The sequence below is a fragment of the Ursus maritimus genome, unplaced genomic scaffold (assembly GCF_017311325.1).
Source record: "Ursus maritimus isolate PB19 unplaced genomic scaffold, ASM1731132v1 scaffold_18, whole genome shotgun sequence".
Taxonomy (NCBI): Eukaryota; Metazoa; Chordata; class Mammalia; order Carnivora; family Ursidae; genus Ursus; species Ursus maritimus.
The window spans coordinates 18,689,735-18,713,051 of NW_024424230.1; the positions used below are offsets into that span (position 1 = coordinate 18,689,735).

The 23,317-nt window shown below is 40.9% G+C and overlaps 1 long non-coding RNA gene across 1 annotated transcript in view; it reads right to left on the reverse strand.

The window, feature by feature from the left end:
* Window positions 1–23,029, reverse strand: part of LOC103664538 — an 83,383-nt gene extending 60,354 nt beyond the window's left edge. Inside the window, exon 1 of the long non-coding RNA XR_569064.1 lies at window positions 22,889–23,029. This is a non-coding gene — a long non-coding RNA (uncharacterized LOC103664538). The remainder of the gene's footprint in view (window positions 1–22,888) is intronic.
* Between the last annotated feature and the right edge of the window lie 288 nt (window positions 23,030–23,317).

Below are 23,317 nucleotides of genomic sequence, written 5' to 3' on the forward strand. Positions count from 1 at the left end.
AACGAGCATGAAGAGCTCAGATATCTCCTCCTGCGAGTCCGTAAAGAAGCACATTTAAAACCTCACATGTGAGTTCCTGGCACCTTCAAAGAGAAACAGAAAAACATTTTAAAATCTCAGCCACTGTTATACTTCAATAAAAAGTGGAAACAGCTCCTGGCCTGTTTAGCAACCTCTCAGTTATTTTATTTGGATCATTTTGGTATATATTTGGTCTTTAAAAGTTTCAAGGCTTTCTCTACCAACCGCTTAAAAAATTAAAGCAAAGTCAGAATAGGCTTGTTTGGGGAGCTGAAGATGGAAGCGCCACCGCGAGGGTCCTTCCTGACAGGGGAGGGGGTGAGAGGAGCACAGGAGCTTCCAGAAAGAATTCACGTGTGGATGGTGCACGAGGGCATGCGTGTGCTTGCGTGTGCTTGCGTGTGTGCACACGTGTGTGCGTGCACGTGGGCAGCGGCAGCTGCTGCTGAGGAAGGAATAGTCTCCCTTGACTATAATTAAGCTTCCTCTAGGCTGGGGCGTTCGCTTACCAGGCACGTCTCCCCGGCTCTCAGGGCTCTACTAATCATGCGAAGTCTTCTGTGCCTCAGAGACCCCGGCTCTCCTTCCCACATGGCCAGAGCCCGGGAAGGCCCGCATCATACTAAGTAGGAAGTGATTGATCTCCAAGGATGAGTTAATATGGGAAAAAAAAAAAATTACAGCACTTGGGAAGTCTCTAGAAGCCACATATCAAAATGCTTGGGGTGGTGGAGCATTAGGGAAAGGGAAAGGCCAGGGAGAGAAGGCAGACAACGGAGAATTAAAACATGCTAAATGTCCTTACATTTTATAAGGTGCAAACACGAAGCCAGCTAGACTTTGCCACCACATAGTAAATAAAAGATTACTAGGCAATTATATTTAAACATTACAGAACCTCCAAAATAATTGCCATGTTCAGGGCAGTTTTTCAATCCCTTGATAACAGTATAGTTTAATGGATAGAAACAACTATATCATTTATTCCTCTTACATAAAACGCTGCCAACCATGTAAGTACATGATCAATAATAGGGGTTTACGGGGGGTGTACAGTCGTCCCAAGAGCTGCAGCTTCATGTGAAGTAATAAGAGGTAAAATGAGAAGCAAAAAATATAAAAAGGAAGTGCTTCAGCGGAGCAAGGACCCCCAAGGCTTCTCAATGCATTTATTTTTATGGTGCATAAGGAAGAATGTCAGAGCTAAATTTGGCACTTTTAAGGGATTTGTAAATCAGCTGTGAAATGTTACCCCTGGATTGGATTTTTCCATTTGGATATAATGGAAACGGGGACTGGAGTTGTAGGAGACGTTTGGGTGTGAGTGGAGAGAGTGAGCACACTGGAGATGAGAACATTTGTCTTTTGATGACTGACCATCTTCCACATACCCAGATATTAGGAAGAAAATTTAAGTATTTGGTTGTAGGCAGGCCTGGACCCTTTGCAAGTATTAATTTTACTGAAAAAGATATTCCCAAGTCAGCCATTGTGTACCCTGAGCAGCATAGCTAAAATTGACTGCTGCTCTGGAAAAAAAAAAAAAAAAAAAAAAGACTGCAGAGCTATGAGTGGAGGGTCCGAGCATGGGGTGCCTTGAAAGGGGCTAAGAAAGCAGAGGGGAAGAAGGTGACCCGCTCCCCCCACGTGTATCTTTCCTTCCTGGAGAGACACGAAAGCCCTTCAGCCATCATCAGTCTCCACTGACACCCCATCTCATGAGCAGACAGCCTTTCCCTCCTTAGTAATTGCTAACCGTCTTGTGTACCAGGCACTCGCTAGCCACTTTACCAACATTACCTCATTAAACCTTCACAATAATCCCAGGAGGTATATAGTATTATTATTCCAGATTATAACGAAGAGGGAATTAATATTTCAAGAGGCTCCACTCTGTGGCCAAGGTTACACAATGTTTTAGTGGTAGGCTGGGATCCAGCTCAGCCCTCTGAACTCACAGCTTTCACTCTTAACCACCACTGTAGCCCTTCTGAGCCAATGGAATAATTGATTCCAGTTAGGTCAAAGGAGGCCAAGAGGGACCATAATGTCCATGGATCTACCAGGGGCTGTCCTACCACAGTGCTTGCCATCGAATATTTGGGAGCTTATTTAGAAGTTGGAAATAGCCTAGGGAAAATTCATTACCCTTACTGTTTAGAAGAGAAACTAAAGCTCAGAGAGGTTAAGCCTCACATCTAATAGATAGTTCTAAGCCAACTCAGCTTGATTCCCAACCTCTCTTATTGCGGCTCTTACAAACTAAAGTAGCCAGCTCAGCTAACCACTGAAAGCCAATTTGCCTGAACTCAGATTTCCATTAAAGAAAATGAAAATTTGCCTTTTTAACTTGTATTTTGGGGTGTCAGTTGAGATACCACATATTTCAGAGTTCTCAGTTGGGAGGGAAGGTTGACGTGCCTTTCAGCTCTGCACCTGGGCAGGCTAATGTCTTCACTGGTACTCATAAAGAGCTTCTTTGCTCTAAACATCCCCTCTGTCTTCCCACTGATCTGAGTTCTACCCATGCATTAGAGCTCAGCATATGTCTGCCTTGATCCATGAAACTTTCTAGGATTTTTCTTGCCATGTTTCCCATATAATTCCCATTATTCCCTTGACCTCCTGAAGTCTGCGGTGTTTATGTGAGCAACATACTGTCTGTTGTAAGTTCTGCATTCTGACTCTTGACTCTTCCAAGAACAATGCCACATATATATATATTTTTAAATCCCATATATTGTTTATGATAAGGTTGTGTTCACATATGGACAGTTGTTGAATTGGGGTTGAATTAAGTTGTCATCCTCAGGGCTCTGAACATACAAGGTATGGAAAAAAATAAGAAGAAGGAAAACAAGAAATTGGTTCATAGAGTATTAACCAGAAGAGACTCAGAAGAGACTGTGGAGTAGTAAAGAACATGACAGGGGTTCGCCAGAGGAAAAGGAGTCAAAGAGGGTGCTAGTAGATTTGCCCAATATCAACACAGAATTAATCTGTATTCTTTTGGCTCAGTAGCTCTCAAACTTGAGTATGCATCATAATCACCTGCAAGACTTCTTAAAACATATCATTGCCCTCTCCCCGCACCCTGCCAGAGCTTCTTATTCAGTAGGTCTGGGGTAAGGTGTGAAAATTTGCATTTCTAACAAGTCACCAAGAGATGCTGATGCTGCTGGCCCAAAGACCACAATTTGAGAACCATAGCAATTCTCCACCCTGACTACATATTAGGATTACCTGGAGTGGAGGTTAAATATCAGTGGCACATCAGACCCATACACTCAGAATCTCTAGGGAGTGGTCTGCTCTTGCAATTCACTAACAGAAATCATCACACTGTTTTGTAGCTGTCTCTTTGCTCCCGACTCACCTCTTAAGACAGATCCTTGAGACTTCCATGGTCTTATTTTCTAGGAATGGACTTGGCAAATAGAAGGAGTTCAGTAACTATTTACTGAGGGAAAAAAGAGCGATATGGTGGACTGGGGTGAGGGACAGGATCATTATGCGGAAATACGGCAACCAAGAGCCCACCCTGAGACCGAAGTAAGAGATTACCTGAAAAGCAAGTGGCCTCCATATATGCTTATTTTGTTTTCTTTGAAAATGGCATTGTGGTCTCTACATCTAGAATTATGATCACACAGGTGAATTTAGTATGTGTTCTGTCCATGCTGACCAAACCAAGGATCATACAAAGTCATAGTCAAGTACGTAATACAAATGAACAGAGTTAGATTGATATAAAGTTCATGAAGGCTGACTCAAATAGGCATGTCCTATCTAGAACTGAATTAAGTCATTGTTAAGCGTTGAGTCAGATTCCCTTAATGTGTTACTTACATACCTTCCTGGGAAAACAGAAGGTAAAAAGTCATTGATTCTCAAATATTTACTGAGCACCTTCAAATACCTTTTGAGTATTTACACTTATTGTGCACCTATAAACACTTACTGACCATGCCATGCATGGTGCCCGGTAAGTTCTTTCTGTTCTAATCAAATCAGGATGTTGGCCATCTCTCCCCAAAGCTCAAATGACACCAAGCCCGAGTAAGTCCTCTGATTGGAAAGGCATCTCCTAAGCTGCCCACCCATCAGGCCAAGGTATCATTCAGAATCTGAATCAAGATGAATCTTCTTCAGAAATCTCCCCTTTTAGACTAGCCTGGTCCTTACCTGATTACTTTTCCTTGGCATCTCCCTCAGCAATGGGCATTGAGCGCATGATCATTGCTTTGACTCAACGATGATTGTCCCCTAGGTCCCCTCCCATTCAAATGTATCAAATTTAATAAATCACCCATATTTCTCCAATAGCAGTGAATGCAGTGCTCTGTGGTTACTCAATAACTGTTTGTTAATGAGTGAAGTGCAAGCTTGTTGGGTGTTCAGTCACTCTTCCTATGAGAGCCATCAGGAGTAAGTTGGTCACCATTCTTTTAAGCTATGGATATTATTTGGATATGTGTCTTCCTCTGGAAGCTCACTGAAGACAGGTCTCTACATTCTGAAATTCTCTCTGCTCCATTGGGATATATCTCTTCAACCATGATTATTCCTTTTTTTTTTTTCATGATTACTTCCCAAATACATTCCATTTATGAATGTATTCATTTTCCTCAGATCATTAGGATATTTTTCATAAAGGTCTGCATCTTCAAAAGTGAACATTTTCTTTGATCCAGAACAGTAAATAATGCCTACCTAATTGATAGTCCTGCTTGGATATTTAACTTAAAATTGCTTCTATAAAATCTGCAACATATTTCTTTTATTGGGTTCTATACTGACTGCTTTTGGCTAGATTCACACCCTAAAATTCCAATGGGTGTGAGCCAAAGCTGCATAGTTTTGTGGCTAATAATAACAATAATAACGAGCACATTTCAAAAGCGCTAATTACAAATTCAATTGGATTGTGTTCTCGTTATAAATGCTACAGGTTTTCTGCCAGGTTGGTACTTCATGACAGTATGTTTTCAAACACCTGTTTACCTTTATTATCACTAGATATATTCAAAAAGAGAAAGTTTCAGAAGTTGAAATGCATATTAAATTTCATGTGTCTTTGTAAAATTTGTAATCTTTTACCCAGAGTCCCTTACTGCATAAATTGAAACAAAATGAACAATTATCTATACCTTATGTAGACAAAGAACATGGAAATTTCAAGAATTCTTCATTTACCCAATAGAATTCAATAGGATTGGTTGCCAGAGGAGGGGGGGTGGAATGTGAAAGAGAAAAAAGAATTATCCTGGTAATTTTCTTGCACCAGTCAAAACTTTACTAAATGTCACTTATGTTTAACTCTCTGCTCTGTACGGGAAAGTAAGATTACAAGGTGAACATGACACAGCCCTGCATACAACCAATTGAAGGAGATTTCCCTGTAGAAAATGTCATAAGGTGATAAATTCTGGAGAAGGCAGGTAAAACCAGGAGAGAAAGGCTGAATATGGACTTAAAATACCCAACGGAAGCATTAGTGTTAGGGTAGGATGGTAATTTTTGCTTTTTAAATTCAGTTCTGGTGATGTGGTTAATGACAGACTCTTCCTTGGAGCAGAAGGCATGAAAACACACTGATGATGAGCAGCCCTTCAACCTGTGTGGTCAACGTTAGAGACTCTCAGTCACAGAAGGCAGAAAACCAGGGCTTATTTTGTTAGAGACCCATCTCAGAAGGACGATAGATACATCAGATGGTGGTTCTCAGTCCTGATGACACATTGGAATCACCTGGGGAACTTTTACAGACTGTGACTCCCCTCCCCTTCCCCAGTGGAGGGAATCAGCACCTCTGGGGGTGGAGACCAAGCAGGAGTATTTTTCAAAAGTTCCCTAGGTGATCCTGCTGTGCAGTAAGGGTTGACAGTTGTTATACTAAGATATGGAGATGTTAGATTTATTAAGAGTCTTCACAGTTCTTCATTTTTGCCAATGTTTTGAAAAAGAAATTTTTGGAGTGTGTGTGTGTGTGTGTGACCCACACAAAGGAGGCCAGGATGGAGGTCAGTGTTGCAGCACCAGCTGTGACCCTTCAAATTCGGGTACCCCCCCCCTTTCCTTGGTGCCAGGGTTATTTTGGCTTTTAAAAAGCTTGGAAGGGCTCCTCTGACTTAAAGATGGGACAGTTTGAGGATCATAAATTACTGCAATGAATTGAAACTTATCAAATATATGAAAACCTGAGTTCATAGTATTCTCTCCTGCCTTTCTCTACTTGGACTAGAAATCAGGCTAATCAAATAGTTGATGAGGAAAACAGTTCTTTATTTAAAAGAAGCACATGTACTAAATGGAGAAGAAAATGACAAAATTAGAAAATTGCTATTTTCCATTCCTTAATGAAACAATGGATCTAGGCAACACAACCAATAGCAGCTAAAATTTATTATTGGAAAAACTGAGGGGGGGGAACAGGCAGATCACACTCGTATTAGTTTCCTAGGGCTGCTGGAACAGATGACCACAAACTTGGTGGTTTAAGACAACAGGAATTTATTCTCTCCCTCTTCTGGAGGCCGGAGGTCCAAAATCAATTTCATTGAGCGGAAATTAAGGTGTTGGCAGAGCTATGCTCTCTCTGGAGGCTCTAGGGAGAATTTGCTCCTTGCTTCTTCTATTTTTTTTTAAAGATTTTATTATTTATTTATTTGTCAGAGAGAGAGAGAAAGATGGCACAAGCAGGGGGAGCTGCACGCAAAAGGAGAAGCAGGCTACTCCCTGAGCAGGGGGCTCGAAGCGGGACTCGATCCCAGGACCCTGGGATCATGACATGAGCCGAAGGCAGCTGCTTAACAACTGAACCACCCAGGTGTCCCGCTTCTTCTATTTTTTGTGGCTGCTGGCACCCTTTGGTTTGTGGCTGTATCACTTTAATCTCTGCCTCTTTAGTCACATTGCTTCCCTCTTATAAAACACATGATTGCCTTTGGATCCCAAGCATATAATCCGGGATAATATACCTATGTCAAGATTCTTAATGGAGCTTATCTGCAAAGAACCCCCCCTTTGTGTGTGTGTGTGTGTGTGTGTGTGTGTGTGCACACGTGCATCATATAAGATAACATCCATAGATTCCAGGGATTAAAACACAGATTTTTTTATGTTCAATTAGCCACTGTGCAGTACATCATTAGTTTTTAATGTGTTTATGTAGTATTCAGTGTTGATGTGGTGTTCAGATACTTCTCCAAAGAAGACATATGAATGGTTAACAAACATATGAAAAAATGTTCAACATCACTAGCCATCAGGGAAATACTAATCAAAACCACAATGAGATACCACCTTATACCAGTTAGAACGGCAAAAATTAACAAAACAGGAAACAACAAATGTTGGCGAGGATGTGAAGACATAGATATTTTTTAGGGAACAATTTCTCAGCCTACCACAACACAGAACAATTGATCAATATCAATATTAAGGAAAGTGGGACACATTGTTCAATGCATACAGATACATTGTTCCTGCCCTCTCCCCACACTGAATAAATGTAATCAAGACTCTAGCTCCAACTCCTGATTTCTGGGGGATGGAGGAACATGTTCAAGGACACCAAAAAGATATAACCAGACAAATTCAGCAATTCCTCAAGACAAAACACCCAATTCTCAATTTCTATAATAAATGCACCAAAGAGTTCAAAAGAGATATAAGAGCGTATTAGCCATATGCAAAATTCACAGAATTTTGTTTGGATTCTGAATTGAACAAAACAAATATAAAAAAGGCACATTTGAAACAATCAGGAAAAACTGAACACAAATTGATGATACTGACGAGTTGTTGGGTTGGGGAGGCTGATAATACTGTGGCTATGTTAAAAAAGAAAAGTTCGATATGCCTACTGAAATGTATCCAGTGAAATGATAGTATGTCTAGAATTAGCTGAGAAAATATCTCAGCAACAAATAAATAAGAACAAGTAAAAAACAAATAAGCACTAAAAAAAAAAGTAATGGCAGGGGAATAAATAAAAGAGGAGCAGCAGATGTTAATTGTTGAAGCTAGGTGATGGGCGTATGAGAGTCTATTAAAGTAGCCTTTCTATTTTTATGCATGTTTGAAATTTTCCTGAATAAAACACTGATACATAGGACAGTGCAGCATGTCTCTTCAGGCCAGGTTTAACTGACCATCCTCATGCCTAGCCTCACTCTCTGGAGGGAAAGTCCATGGAATAAATGGTAACATCCTCTTCACCTCTTGGGACCATTATGCCATAGTATAGAAATGGTAAGAACCAAGTGTACACAGAAGTTAGTCTTAAACCCCCCCGTCTTTAGTTTGGCTCTTACAGAAAGGTATCAGCCTGGAAACACATCGATAAGAACTAAAGTTGAGGTCTGTTCAGAAATAGCATTCACCATCTCCCAGATTCTTCCAGAATTTGGCTCACTTAGGTAACTCCAAGTTAGAATGGGAAAGCACAGAATGGGTAAAGACAGAAGATGCATAATAGCCGAAAGGAGGAAGCAACCCAAATATCCATCAAGGGATGAAGGGCTAAACAACATGTGATATATCCATACAATGGAATATTATTCAGCCATGGCAAGAAATGAAGTGCTGTTATAGGCTATGATGTGGACAAACCTTGCAAACATTATGCCAAGTGAAAGAAGCCAGATACAAAATGTTACAGAGTAGATGCTTCCATTTATTTGAAATATCCAGATTAGGTAAATCCATGGAGACAGAGAGCAGATTAGCAGTTGCCAGGAGCTGAGTAGCGTGACTGTTGAACGCATATGGGGTTTCCTTTTAGGAAATGAAAGAGCTTTGGAACAGGAAGGAGGTGATGGTTGTACAACACCATGAATGTGCTGAATGTAACTGAACTGATCACATTAAAATGGCTCACTGTGTATTAGTCTGATAAGATGTTATTTAAAAAATGTAAGCAGGAAAATTACACGACAAGGTTTGTTTTTAAAAAGAGTGACTCTGAAAGCTATGTAAAAATAGATTAAAGATGGACAAGACTAAAGCAGAGGAAATACAGGAAAAAAAATGAGGTGTTGGGTGGTTTGGATTCAACTTCCCTCCCTGAAGTCCTACTTCCTGAAGTAAGTGTCCCAACCCTGAACCCTTCTTGTCCCCTCTCAGTGCCCAATACCTCCAAGAATTCCACAAGCTCCCAAGCTTCTGGAAGAGTGCCATGACTAGATGTGCTAATGTCCACCGTATGGCTCTAAATCACAGATATTTCAGCAAGCATGGAAGATATGGTCTTCCTATCTCCCTGCCTCCCAATCCTTTGAGAGCCTCATCTGGGAAGAAGAAGAGACTATCTACAAAGTGTAAAGACAGTGCTTAGGCTTTGGGTCCTTGCATCTGAATATGAATGTGAGCATTCTGTGATGTTCTCCTGAAAAACTGGTCATGTGAAGATTTCATGAAATGGCAAGTGTCCAGCATAGAGCAGGCATGCTTGAATATTTGTATTAGTGTTTTGAAGTCTATCCTTGAACTTAAACTGGGATTCAGTTATGATTGTACATATATGGTAAAATGTTGAGCGAGATTACCCTCATTGGAGACTGAAGGTCTCCATGGAAATCACTGATTCTAAGGTAAGAATGAGATCAGAACAATACATTAGACTCCACTAAAATTAAAAGTTTCATAACTACAGGAAGAAATGATTTTAAGTCACTCACATCTACTTTAGAATCAATCCCATAGACTCACCCCTTGGTCTTGGAGTGAGAGAAGGCTATAAAAAAAAATGAAATAGCTGCTTTGTTAAAAATCAAAAACAAGCAAACAATCGTATTGCACTGATAACCCTGCAATCCAGGGATGGTTTTGCAAGACATTTATAAAACCAGGCAAGGGTATCACCGGAGCAGAACACAACACATGCCAGCCATGAACAGCCAAGAACTGTGATGAGCTCAAGGTCATTATTACCAAAATATAGTAAGGTGAAAAGATAGAAAAAAGCCATCCTTTCCACTTTGCTAACAACCACAAGCACCCTCAACACAGTATGCTCACTTCGGTATGACCCCCTTTGCAGCCACGGTGGGAGGTATCTGCATTTCCGCTGGTTGTCTCCATTGCTTGATGAACCCCTTTTGAGCCACTTGGGAGACCCACCCTACAAACTAGTACACACAAATTACTCCAATTGAAGACCAAGATTCAAGATTTAGGATTAAGGATTTTAAACTTGTTGTTTTGAAACTGCAGACAAGGGGTTTGGCTTTTCATGAAACAAAATGATGAAAGCGGATGCACGGAATAGCCGTAGTCGCAGTCAGTGTAATTAGTTAGGATGCTTAACCCTGCAGTGGTTGAGCTGCTTTTAAAGGTACATCCAGAAGTGCACACTGAATTTAAAAAAAGAAATCAACTGTTTGTTTTCACTGACAATTTTAAATCAGGATGCTGGACAGAGCCAGCTATCTATCAGTCAAAGACAATTCTCAAGGAAGACAGACAAAAGGCTTCCTACTCCTGGTATAATCTCTTTCCGAACCCTGAGTCCTGAGACACTCATACACGTTGGCACTGAATTTAAGCTCCAAATCACTCAAATCAAAAAGAGCTACTCTCAGTCTGTCATCAGAAAGCAAGCTCTCCAAGGTGTATTTTTATCCCAGGCTCATCTAAGTTATGACAACTCACCTGGTTGGTTTCTGCCATGTGCGTAGAGAGACGCATCAAAATGACAGGACATCACTCTCTGTGTTCCTTGTGAGGTGTGATGGAGAAGAAAAACAAACCTGGGGGAACAGATTTCAAAGTATTTCCAAGACATCTCCAGATTGGAGAGATACAGGGCGCCGTTTATACTTTTTCTTACCCGAGGCTCTTCTGAAGTTGAAACTCCTGCCTCTTCTACAGACACTTATTTACGTATTTCTCTATTTATTTATTTTACCGCTTTGATTTTGACTCATCTCCCTGTCCTTACGGTTCTTAAAACTTGTAGCCCTAAGACGCTGTACTGCTGATCATTGCCTCAAACCCTGGATTTTATACTGCGTACCCTCGCCTTTGCTGAGACACCTCACTACTGGGCTGACTTGCCTTTCTGTAGACCCGTACCCTTAGGCCACATTTATTTTCCACACTGGAAAATGGTGGAATCTAGTGCTTGCTTAAGTGAAATATATAGATGGATGAGTAGATAGGTAGACAGATACAGATTCAGGTATGAATATTATATTCATAAAATACATAAATTTATATATGAAAATCAGAATCTATACGGAAATATGTGTATCTATGTATCCTTTTAATCACTATAATAGCTATATCTACACATCTAGTATATATCATCACAGGTGTTACAGCTGTCAGGGCCCTTCTAATCCATACGTTAGTTGACTATTGAATCTAGCTGTTGCCTTAATTTTACAGACAAGTTATGTTTTTGCTACCACTGCTGGTATCATTTTAGTCAGTTTAGATTTATCATAATTGCACTTTTTCCATCTTATTTTTGCTTTCTTACCGTACTTGTTCTAAGATTCTTTTTTTTTTTCTCCTTTTCCAATTTCTCTCGAAGTGACTTAGTTTCCCTTATTCTCATGTTTTCCTCTACTGGTTTGGAAGACACATATTCTATTTCTATTATTTTAGTTATTATCTTAAATTTTTAACATGGGTCCCGACCTAATAGGGTCTAAAGTTAGCTGATCTTTCTATTCTGCTCTAACATGGCTACAGCCTTTGAATGCTTTACTTCTGATCACCTGTCCCACCTTACCTATTATTTTGTCCAATATTTAGTTTCCCCTTATTTTTATCTCCTACAAAATTATTCATAATTATTATTATTGTTGTTGTTTTATATTATTAATGACACATACTTTGTGTATTATATAGTGTTGCTATTTTATATTGGTTATTTATATAAACTCACATATTTATATCACCATTAAGATTTTTTCTTAGTCTTTGGCATTTCTATAAGATGTGTCCATGTATTTATCTAATCCCAGTTGGACCCCCTGAACCCGACATTTCATATCTTCCATCAAATCTGGAGGATCCTGGGCCTTACTTCTTCACCTGCTTCCTCTGCCCCCATTCTGTTCTCTCCCGCTGGCACTCTCATTAGAGGACACTTTCTCTCCTCAGTGTGTCAACCTTTTTTAAACATTTTCTTTGTCTTAATCTCTCTGTGCTACATTTTAGCAATCTCTTGGTTCAACTATCTGGTGTGTTTTTCACTTCAACATTTATGTGTTTCAACTTTAGAAATTTACATCAGTTTTTTTTGAAAGCTTGCCATTCCTTACTCATACTGTTTTATGCTTTTCTGACGTGTTCATTTCTTTCCTTAATTGTTTTTAGCATATTATTTTATAGTCTCCCTTTATAATCTATTACTTGAGTTTCTTTGGGTTTAATCCTTTCGTTTATGTGTCTGCTAGCTACCATTCATCGTGGGTCATCTCTTCCGGTTTCCATAATCGTGGGTGGGGCGCTCACCTGCAGCTCCCCCCACCCCAGGACAACGATGATGTCAAGCTCATTTCTTTAGTGCTTCTTGTTTGGACTGAGAATGCTCTCCCTCTCCTAACTACTATCAGGACTCAGCTGTGTATTTAGAGACATGTTTATAAATATTTTGTCTATCTTTCTAAATAACTTGGTAGGATATTGGACAAGAACTTCTTCAGATTATCTAATCTAAATTACTGCCAGAAGCCAATGTCACATCCCCAAGAATTAAAATGACAAGGACAAGAAGACATGACTAGAGATAAACTAACTCAATAAGTAGAATAAAGACATTGTTGCCCCTTCTTGGGACGCTCTGTCTTCTTTCTATTCATCCTTCAGGCCTCAACTAATAGCGCTTTCTTTAGAAAACCACGAAGTTCTTGCTATACCCACTGCTCTCTCTACTTGTCCTATCATAACCCTACAATGTTTTACTGGAATTGTTTCCCATCTGTCTTTCCAGGAAGGGGCAGAGAGAGAAAATGAACAATATCCAGTGTGAATGATACACAGAAATGATGACAGATACCATGCAGAAAAATAAAGCCTGGCAAGAAGATGGTGAATGATACAAGGATGAAGGAAACAGGGTGGGCTGCTGACCTGGCCAGAGAGCTGAGATGAGGGAACAAGCCACGGGTGTACCATCGGCGATGTATGCTTTATATTTGGGGGGGAAGCAAGTGATGGGGGAGAGTGGGCAATGGGGTCAGAACAGAAGCCAGGCAAGGCAACATAGGATTTTTCGGGCCATTGGAAAGACTCGGGGAATTAGTAAGAGTGAGGTTTGATGCCACTGGAAGGTTCTGAATGATCTTGCTTACATTTCAGAAGACTCCAGCTGATGGCTTTGTTGTAGCAGAAACAGGGAGGCTAATCAGGAAGCTAATGCAATTGTTTAAGCGGAAAAAGGACAGTGGTTTCAGCAGAATATCCACTTCAGAGGTGGTGAGAAATGAATGGATTCTGGACTTACTTTGAGGTAGAGTCAGATGGGTGTGCTGACTGTATCACTCTATTTTATGACTCTTCGGCCAACTCTTTAATAGAGAGACTAGCTTTGTGTTTGTTGGCTGAACAAATGAATAAGTGGATGAATGCATAACTTTCAGGCCCTCTTTGACATCATTGTCATTGATAAATAAAACCCATCAAAACAGTATGAAAAACTATACCTGTTTTTCTATTGCAGTTAAAGTGGGTCTAACGTAAAAACTGTTAACCGTACTTTCGAGTATGTATACTAGATTTTCTGCTTTCTGGACAGTGCTGGAACCAGTGCTTTTAGGTTTTTACAAATTTTAGACCTATCATCCATCTTCGGCTAGAATTTGTGATTGTTCTATGTCACCTGTAGGACAACCACTCAATTAGGCCATCAGTAAAATTGCCTCGGTCATAATTTTTTCCCCTAAATCCTTGTGTTTTCAAAAAAATGTAATTTGCCAAATGAACAACATTTTGGTTTCAGAATGAACACAGACAGTTCACATCTTTCTGTCAATTTGTTTCAGGATAATCTTCAATGGAGTTGACCGATAAAGGCCACTATTCAATGAACGATAGCAAGATACACCTTAGAAACTATCTGCCTCTTGAAACAATATGGTGACTATTTAAAAGTGACTGTGGGCATACCTACTAGAACTTTTAACAGACTTCAATGAAATTTAAAAGTGACAGAGATAAATGTCTCCAATGAATCTTTAAATTCATTGATAATTTTCTAATCAATCCTACTTTTATTAAATTATCTTTTGAAAATTTAATTAAAATTTAATTAATTCCATTTATGAACTGCAATAATGTCTTCTAATTATGTGATTATACCAAGTGAAGTCTGCTGTTCCCAGGACTACTGGTTAAGATGTCTAAAAGCACCAAGAACACATGATCTTGCTCTGTAATATACGTAATGGAGAAAGTGGCCCTGGTGATTAGGATTCTGTATGGTTCATATAGTACATTAACAGAATCTAAGGTACTGATACTCTAACAAGTGTACTGGTATATAAGCCGTGCCAAGCAAATTGGAGCCAAATGCGTACAGCTTTCATGGTGGCAACTTCACAGAAGACACAACATAGTTAAAGAATGTTTATTGAGAGGAAAACTTCAAAACACACAACATCTTGGGTTGGAAGGAACTTGAAAGACTGTCTCTTTCCAGCCCTCCATCCATCTTCCACCGTACCTGACCTGATGCACGAATCCCGACAACACGTTTCGGTTCCAGCAGTGGGCTGTGCTTGGCACGGGGGTAATTCTAGGAAAGGATAAGCAGGCTTCCTGCCCTTGGGGATCTCAGAATCTACCAGTTTCTAAGTTTTCCACGAGCTTGCCTGCATTTAGTGGTTTGCTTCCCCACGGATGTCAAACAAGAGCTAGCAGATTTCATCTCACTTAAGAAAAAGAACATTAAGGACAGGGTCCAGGTTTGGGGCTGCTCTCACTCTAGGTTGAAGAGAGAGAGCAGAGGATTTCCAGACCATCTCCAGCATACATTAGCAGAACCGCCCTTCTGGGACAACACCATATGAAAGCAAATCAGTCTTCTCTTCTGTCCTTGAGAGAAATGGAGTGGCCTCAGTCAGAGTACATTTTCTTCCCGGTGCAAAACACTCTCCCACTCCGCTACTGTGAACAGAGCTCTGACACTTGTGTTCTCTCTCCCTCCCCCATCCACCCGTCACTACAGTGATGTTACCCATGGTTTCACAGCATTTAACTTTGTACCGAGAGATTGCCCTAAACCAGTCTTTCATTAATGACAATAATCACAACATCAGCCTTTTGCTAATGACAATAATAGCTAACATTTTCTCATGCTAATCATAACATAATACTCTGTCATGGAATTTCACAGGACCCCAGGAAGGAGGTGGCACCGACATCCCCTCTCTGCAGAGGAAGGAATGGAGATTCAGAGAGGTGAAGAGACTTGTCCAAGTGCCTACAACAAGTCAGCTCTGGAGCCAGAATTCACATCTCATTGTCTCCTCCCTAAACCAGGCATTTAAGCTCTACTGTAGTTACATTTGATTGTAGCGGAGGGGTGGGGGTGGGGAGGCTAAAACGGAAGCCCAAGCACCTGCCTGCACACCTGGCCCAAGTTCTTGGAATTCCAGACACCCCTTAAAGCACAGGCTTATGTCAACAAGAGTTTTCTAGAGGAGCTGAGGTTATCTGGGAATCTGGCTGCCAGCATGCGTCCTCTGATCTGCCCCTGCTCCATCCAACAACATAGACCCGATTCTCTTGCCAGCAGCCAGCAGCGCAGGGCAGCCAAGACTAACAAGTGTAGGCACTGTGCAGGGTACGGGGTGCATGAATAGCACTATTCTTTGCTGGCCAACACTGGCCCCATTGTCTCAGGCAATGAATAGAGCTGTGTGGAAAAAAATTCACACACGAAGCAAAAGCAGCAAAATTTGTCTCTTTGTGATGGTTTCAAGACTGGGTGAAAAAGTCGTTCTTCACCTGGTGCTATTTTACATATTCTTTCACTGACAGAAAGCACTCTCTCGCAAGGGAAGAACTTTTCTCTAAAAATTAAAAAAGGTACAGGTCACAGTGCAGGTGGAAAAGCCAGGAGCCTACCTCAACGTCAAACCGCACCCATTCAGTACAACATTGGGGACACGGAGAGCGAGGGTGCATTGTTCCGATTCCCTGTAGCTGAGCCCCATTCCCTTATCATCTCGATCGGTCTGAGACACGCAGTTCTTGCCTGCAATTTCTCAGATAACAGAGGGAAAGTTAAGCATACAGCGTCAACCACTGTATACAGTCGGGCTCTTCTTTCAAGGTAAATAACTGGCCAACTTCCATCTCCCTCCCATAGGCTTAGGCTCAAACAGCCGCAGAGCCATCTCGGGGGTGCCTTGCTCGGCTGCGGTAAGTGACAACGGGGCAATCTATCCCTATCTTTGTCCTGCGTGCACCATGAGCTGATGTCAGAGTCCACAAACTGCTACAGTTGTTTAACTTCTGGGGGTGGAAAACTGATTTCTCTCCGAGGAGCAGGCACTAACATAATTCTATACAGCCTTGTGTCCTCTACACAGGACCTCCTTCTCATTCTCAAATCACTTGTAAAATCACCATTGGACGCAGGTGTCCTGGGATGCAAATAATCCTAAATAGAGTGCTGAATGAATATTTTGTGTGCCCTAGTATCATACAGTTTGGTGAACCCCATTTCTCCAAAACTGATATCTGTATTTTTGTAAAACTTTCAGAGGCAGCTTCAAACAGTCACAGGAGCATGCCTGGGCTTTAGATACACGTTGATTTGAATCCTGGCCTACAGAGAAGCTCTGAGGGGTGACTCCACATGCTGGGCTATCCTGGAAAGACCCCGTTTAGACTTGATGTCCCGGTGGATCTAGACCTTAAAGGGTGTCCTGTTGAAATGACAGATGATAAGGTCACCCTAGAGTCATGCCACAAGAGACAAACAACTTCACTGCCATCAGCCTTGCTTCCCTCATTTAATAAACTAGCACAATCTTGTCTACCTCGTAGGACTGGTGTTACTGTTAGAATATATGTGCATCTCCCTGAATATTGTGGAAGGCATAGCAGGGACTCAATAAAGGATGACCACCATTTACATTTCCTCTAGAGATGGTGCCGTAGAGCACTGTTTCTAAGGGTTTGAGAAATCATGGATCACTGAAATAAAAAATAAAGAAGAAAAATTCGACAGAATGACATGGAGTCACCAAGGTTTTATTTTGCCAAGTAAAGGCATTAGAGGGGGGAAAAACGCCACTGGTTACAGTCATCTTTTCATGAAAGAAAGGTTATTTTAAATCTGAAAATGAGGAAAGAAAATCTTAGAATAAAAGTCAGCCTACATAATTAAGGAATTTATCCGTTAGCCTTAAAAACACAATGTTACCTTTTGAAGGAGATCAGAATGTGCCACCCCATAATAAGCACTTTGGCATAAGGATTATTCTGAGCTGAAGGCAATTGAGGAAAAATTCTCTGCCTTCCCTTCATCCCCCCTAAAAGCAGGGTATGAATTTCCCTTTGAGAAAGATGCCACCACACGCCAAGGACCAAAGAGAGAAGAGGGACTCATCACTGAAGAGGGGGAGTTGACACCAAGATGGGTCTGCCTAAACAGACCTCACTACAATAGCCTTACCTTCCATCAGCTCCCCTAGATAGTTCCTAGTCACTTCCCTGCTCTTTGTTGGCCCTTGAACCCGAACCCCTAGTCCTTTGTTAAGAAGGGTACATAAGCCCCTGAGTCTAACCATTACTTTGAATTTCACTTCTTTACTGTGAACTCCCAGGCACAGAAATATTAATAAAAATCTGGTGCCTTTTCTCCTATTAATCTTTTGTTAGTTTAATTCACAGGCCCCCAGATAGAACCTAAGAGGGTAGAGGAAAGGTTTTCCTCCCTGACACTTTCTTTTGTCTCTTTCGGCAGCAGCTGAGAGGGTGCTGGGAGACTAACAGTGGTCCAAAGTGCTGCAGCTGGGGAAACACTGGAACCACGTGATTCCATCTGCTCTCTTGCTTGTCTGCCCCTGTAGGGACCACAGACCTCTTTTTCCACCTGTCATTTCACTCTCATATTTCTCAACCATTCCTTTCACTTTTCTCATCTGCTAATGTCATGATATTAAGCATTCTTCACGCTAAGCTCTGTGCTCAGTAGGCTATGGGTACTTTAAAAGTAAGTGGCTGATAAGTGGCTAACACTTTGTGTCTTCTTAGGTAAAACATTTAATTTGGCCAGCTTAGTTAAACATGACTGTTACTCTAATTGGCCTGTGTATTTTTTTTTTTTTTGGTAGGGTTTACACACTATTGGTGATTCCAATCAATGTAGGAAAAATTTCAGTGATTTGATAAAGAAAAAAGGAGCCAAACCTGGGGCGCCTGGGTGGCACAGCGGTTAAGCGTCTGCCTTCGGCTCAGGGCGTGATCCCGGCGTTACGGGATCGAGCCCCACATCAGGCTCCTCTGCTGGGAGCCTGCTTCTTCCTCTCCCACTCCCCCTGCTTGTGTTCCCTCTCTCGCTGGCTGTCTATCTCTGTCAAATAAATAAATAAAATCTTTAAAAAAAAAAAAAAAGAAAAAAGGAGAGGTTTTGCAGGGTACCTGGGTGGCTCCGTCAGTGAAGCATCTGCCTTCGGCTCAGGTCATGATCCCGGGGTCCTGGGATTAAGCTCTACGAGGTAGGCTCCCCACTCAGTGGGGAGTCTGCTTCTTCTTTTCCCTCTACCCCCCCCCCACTTGTGCTCTCTCTCTCTCTGTCTCTCTCTCTCAAATAAATAAATAAAATCTAAAAAAAGGGGGGGGGTTGCATCATGCCTGGAAAAAAAGTACCTGCATGCTTCATGCACTCATTTTTAGCAGTTCCCATACCATGTGGACTTAGTTTGGCTTCTAATCCGCACATAATGCAGAAGCAAAAAGTCTTTTTTTCTCTAGCTTTCTACAACACTCCCCTTTGATCAAACTTTGGGAAAAACTGGTCCAGGTAGATGGCTTTAAGAAAGGCATGAGAAACTCCTCCATGGGGCCTTCCTACCTCAGCTCCATTTTTTTCTCTGAATGCCATTTAATACCTACAATGACTTTCCTAGCATTTAACCTAATAACGCTTTCAAAGATTTAATATTACCCTCTTTTCCCTCAAATGATATTTGCATAAGCCATAATTAAGTTTTTGGAGTCTTATTAAAAAAAAACCTATTGAAAGAAATAAAGCAGTGAGGCAAACATTGTAAATTGGAGTAGCTAATCACACAAAAAAATGATAATAGCTTCCAAACTGTAAAGTCAAAATTTACTTATATTTCCTGAATATTATGACTATTCATATTTTAAGATCTATTTATACTGAGCTATATCTTTGCTTTCTAACTTGCTCTTTTATTCAAAATGATCTTTAACAACGAAAATCTTGCAACCCAATATCATAATCAAGCTATTGCACTTTTAAATTGAAGCTCGGTTCTTTTGAAGCACCTCATTTTCCAACATCAGGAGATGAAAAAGCATTTCTTCTAAGATGCAAATTTTTAATTGTTTAGGAAAGCACGAGCTTCTTTGCCCCTGAAATACCAATATGAAATGTCCTTTAACAAATACGAATCTTTGAAAAGATGCAAATTCATCATTATTACTTTCCCTCTCTCATTAATTTTCTATTTAACAGAAAATATTACATTTCATTGTATTACCATTTTGTCTTTTGCTTTATTACAGTCCTCAGCAACTTTACCAATTCTTCACAAAACGGAAAGGTGTAATTCGAGCTGTGCCTTGCGACGGAACTCACGCAGTTTATAATCACACAGTTCGTATCACATGAGGTTGATAAGCAAATGGCAAGAAACACTGTACATTTCAGCAACATTTACTTCGATCAGTCCTCTGTGTCTGGAATGTTTTTTGCGGGGCTTACCAAAGGTCATTAGATGATTGAAATGAGAAGGCGAGGAGGGTGGGCGTGTGACCAGGATAGGAGTGAAACACGTAAATAATGAAGGAAGACCAGAGGTTGAGGCAAGATGGTTGCCCTTGGAGTTGGTCTTATTCAAGTCCTCCTAACACAATATTTTCTCAGAACTTGGGACAAAAATTGCATTAGCGGCTTCTTTTCGAAGGTGACAGTTATTTTCAATACTTTATATAACCGAGTGATAAAACGACAGGAACTTTAAATTAAACCTTAGCGTGCTACTCAACTAAGCTTTGTGTGCAAACCTAGGTTGGGAATAGCCCTGCAGACATTTTTTCCTTTCTTTTTTTTTTTTTTATCAACTTAACAAATGTTTGTTTTGAATTCGTTTTTGACAATGGACTTAATAAACCCCTTACCTAGTTAAGGTTTATGAAAAGTGTTTCTCCCCCCACTTATCTCATTTAGAGAATGGGTAATTTGCATAATGGTAAGACAGGGGCATTTTCATTCCTGTCTTTCAAGCACGTGCATTCTAATTTTCATGGTAATAGTAAGTGCACTTAACAACAATGGTCCATTGATCCAGTGTGTCTTCTACCTGCCCTGGAGCAACTGGGCAATTGTTCACCAGAGAAGCCACAGAACAGATAACGGAATCACCATTAGTGGAGAAGCGCTGCCTATAATGGTCTCAATAATAATTAATATGCAGGACAGCTAGTCCTGTCACACACCATTTCAGACCAGAATTGCATCTGTCAGTCCAAATCCTGACTCCATTCGAGGCATCCAGGACCGAATCTAGTTAGACAGCTAACTGAATTAAAACAAAAATCTACAGATGCATGATAAATGCACAGGATGCGATGTCACACATGAATGACTCCTGTACAGGCCAAATGACAGATGTATTTCCGCGACTCCAGGCCAGGCTCCAGCACAAACCACTCTTCATTTATCAATAATTGGGCCTTAATTTCATTTGGCAGTGGTGGGGCAGCATGCTCAGCTTTCTCTCCAATAGACGAACACTAATTAGACTTTTTTTTCGGGGGGGAAGGGGAGTGGGCACCGATCTTTTGATTTTATTTCCAATAGTCACCCATAAGCAAAGTTAGAGCTTGTCCTTTGGAAGAGAAGGGTCTGTTTTACCCACAGGTCATTATTAGTGATAATATCTTGCAACGGGAACTCTTCAATTATTAATGTTCCATTTTGATACAGATGAGAAACATCGAAGAGGGAAGTAAAAAAAAAAAAAAAAGAAATATGAGGATGGCTTGAGCTTATCCAGCAGGTCTCTTACAGTACTTGCTGCTAACTCTTACTCTTTGCTGAGCTTTACTTTGATTTTTAGGTCACTGTGTCTGTGTGTCGGTGTGTGAGTGCGTGTTTGTGTGTGTGACAGAGTGAGGGAGAAACAGAGAAAGATTCACAAACATCATAGACAGATGGACTGGCAACGTAAACAAGGAAATTGTAGAACAATTCTTAAAATTGTAATTATGAAAGGAGAAAACTATTAGGATGATTTTTGTAGGCTATCATGTGAATTTTCACACCAATTTTAATGGGGTGGTTTATCTGAGGTGAATTTATGATAAGGATTAGAAAAATGCCTGAGACTTCCTACTAGGCCAGTGTTCCCCACTATCATCCTACCCTCCAAGTAGGAAAAGCCTCCCATCAAGGGATTTCCAATCACGCGTTCAAGAGAACACACCAAGTCTTTACCTCGTATTGTATAAATTGGCCCCAGAATGACAAAAGATACATGGAAATAACCATATATTGGCCATGTCCCTCTTATATCTACATTATGGGGATTAACATTCCATATCTCAGTGTCCACAGAGTCCAAGTGTTCATTTGTCCCCCTTTTAAGCAAGAGGCAAATTGGCCTGGTGGATCACGGACTGTGGCGTACCCGCCCCCCCCAGGGCACCTTTCTCCATTTAAGGAGTTGCTGCTAGTTGCTCATTTGCCCTTAGAACTGGCTGTGCTTTTCAGGTTCTTTTGAGCTTCTTGCCTCTCCTTCCAAATGCCACCCTACAATGAGTGACAAATGGGTGCCCTGCTTCGCCCTCAACTTCCAAACAGGAGCTCGATGTCAGCAAGGAGTCCTATTGATCCACTCTAGAGATTTTGCTGTTCCCTGCCACTCAGACACTCTTCAATATCACATTTATTATTCTTCATTGGCATAGGTGATGGCAGTGATGTTGTCCTGAGGACTGATTGCTATGCCCAGATGATCTGTTGAAGTTGGCTGCCTGATCCAACATACAGCATAATTGAAGAGGACAAGGAACAGAATCCATTCCCATTTCACCCCACTAACTATGCCAAATTCAACAGAGAGCTCTCCATATGGTCCAACACAAGTGAGGTAATGTGTATATTATGCCATAATAAATGAAGTCTCATAGGTTTCAATGGCTCATAGTAGGTATCAGGAATCTTTCCTAGCAACTCATGGGAAACTGAGCAGCATGTCATAAATGGTAAAGCCATAAATAATTTTGCAACTCAGCCACCAGGGTTGTTGTGAAATGCTGTGCTTGCATTATCCACTCTAAACACTGACAGACATGTGAGCATGTCTGCCATTTTGCAAGCAGGCTCCCCTGCAGAACACAGGAGCACTGAAGGATTGGCATTTTAATTGGGAAAGATCCGAAATTTTAAGGAGTTCTGAAGACTGTGGTCTTGATATTGTGCTATTTTTAATTTGAGAAACAGGATTTTTAAAGACTGTTGGCACTTGTACTTCTTAGGAGATATCTAATGAGAAAGATAAAATAGAGCACTCATGGGGGATATTGTATTGTTACCTAAAACATTCACTGACCCTTCCTGAGGGAGGTTTCTGCTTCCCTCCTCCACTGACGTTAAGTTTCGCCATGCGACCTGGCCGGTGAAATGTTAGTGAAAATGTCTCACCTCAATTCTCAGCATGAGCTTTAAGGGCCCTCATATGATTCTGCCATGTTTCTTTCCCTCTGCCATGAGGCCAGTAATATCCCAGGTAGGGGCTGCTCCATGAGTCTGAGCGCTGGAGTGAGGACCTGTGGAGCAGAGCCACGCCAACCTGTGATAAACACGGACCATGAGCAAGAATTAAACTGCTGTTGTTGTCAGCCACAAAGATTTGGGGATAATTTATTACTGCAAAATAATTTACTTTAAGATGACTGATACAGATCATAGCACATGTTTAAGATAATATGGACTATTTAATTCTAATTACTTTAACATGAACATTTAACATTGGCAACCCATGAACCTGAACAAATGATGATAAGAGGATTGGTTTTCAGTAATATATATATACTGGTTTCTGCTGCCGTTGACCCTTCTCTTCTACTCGTA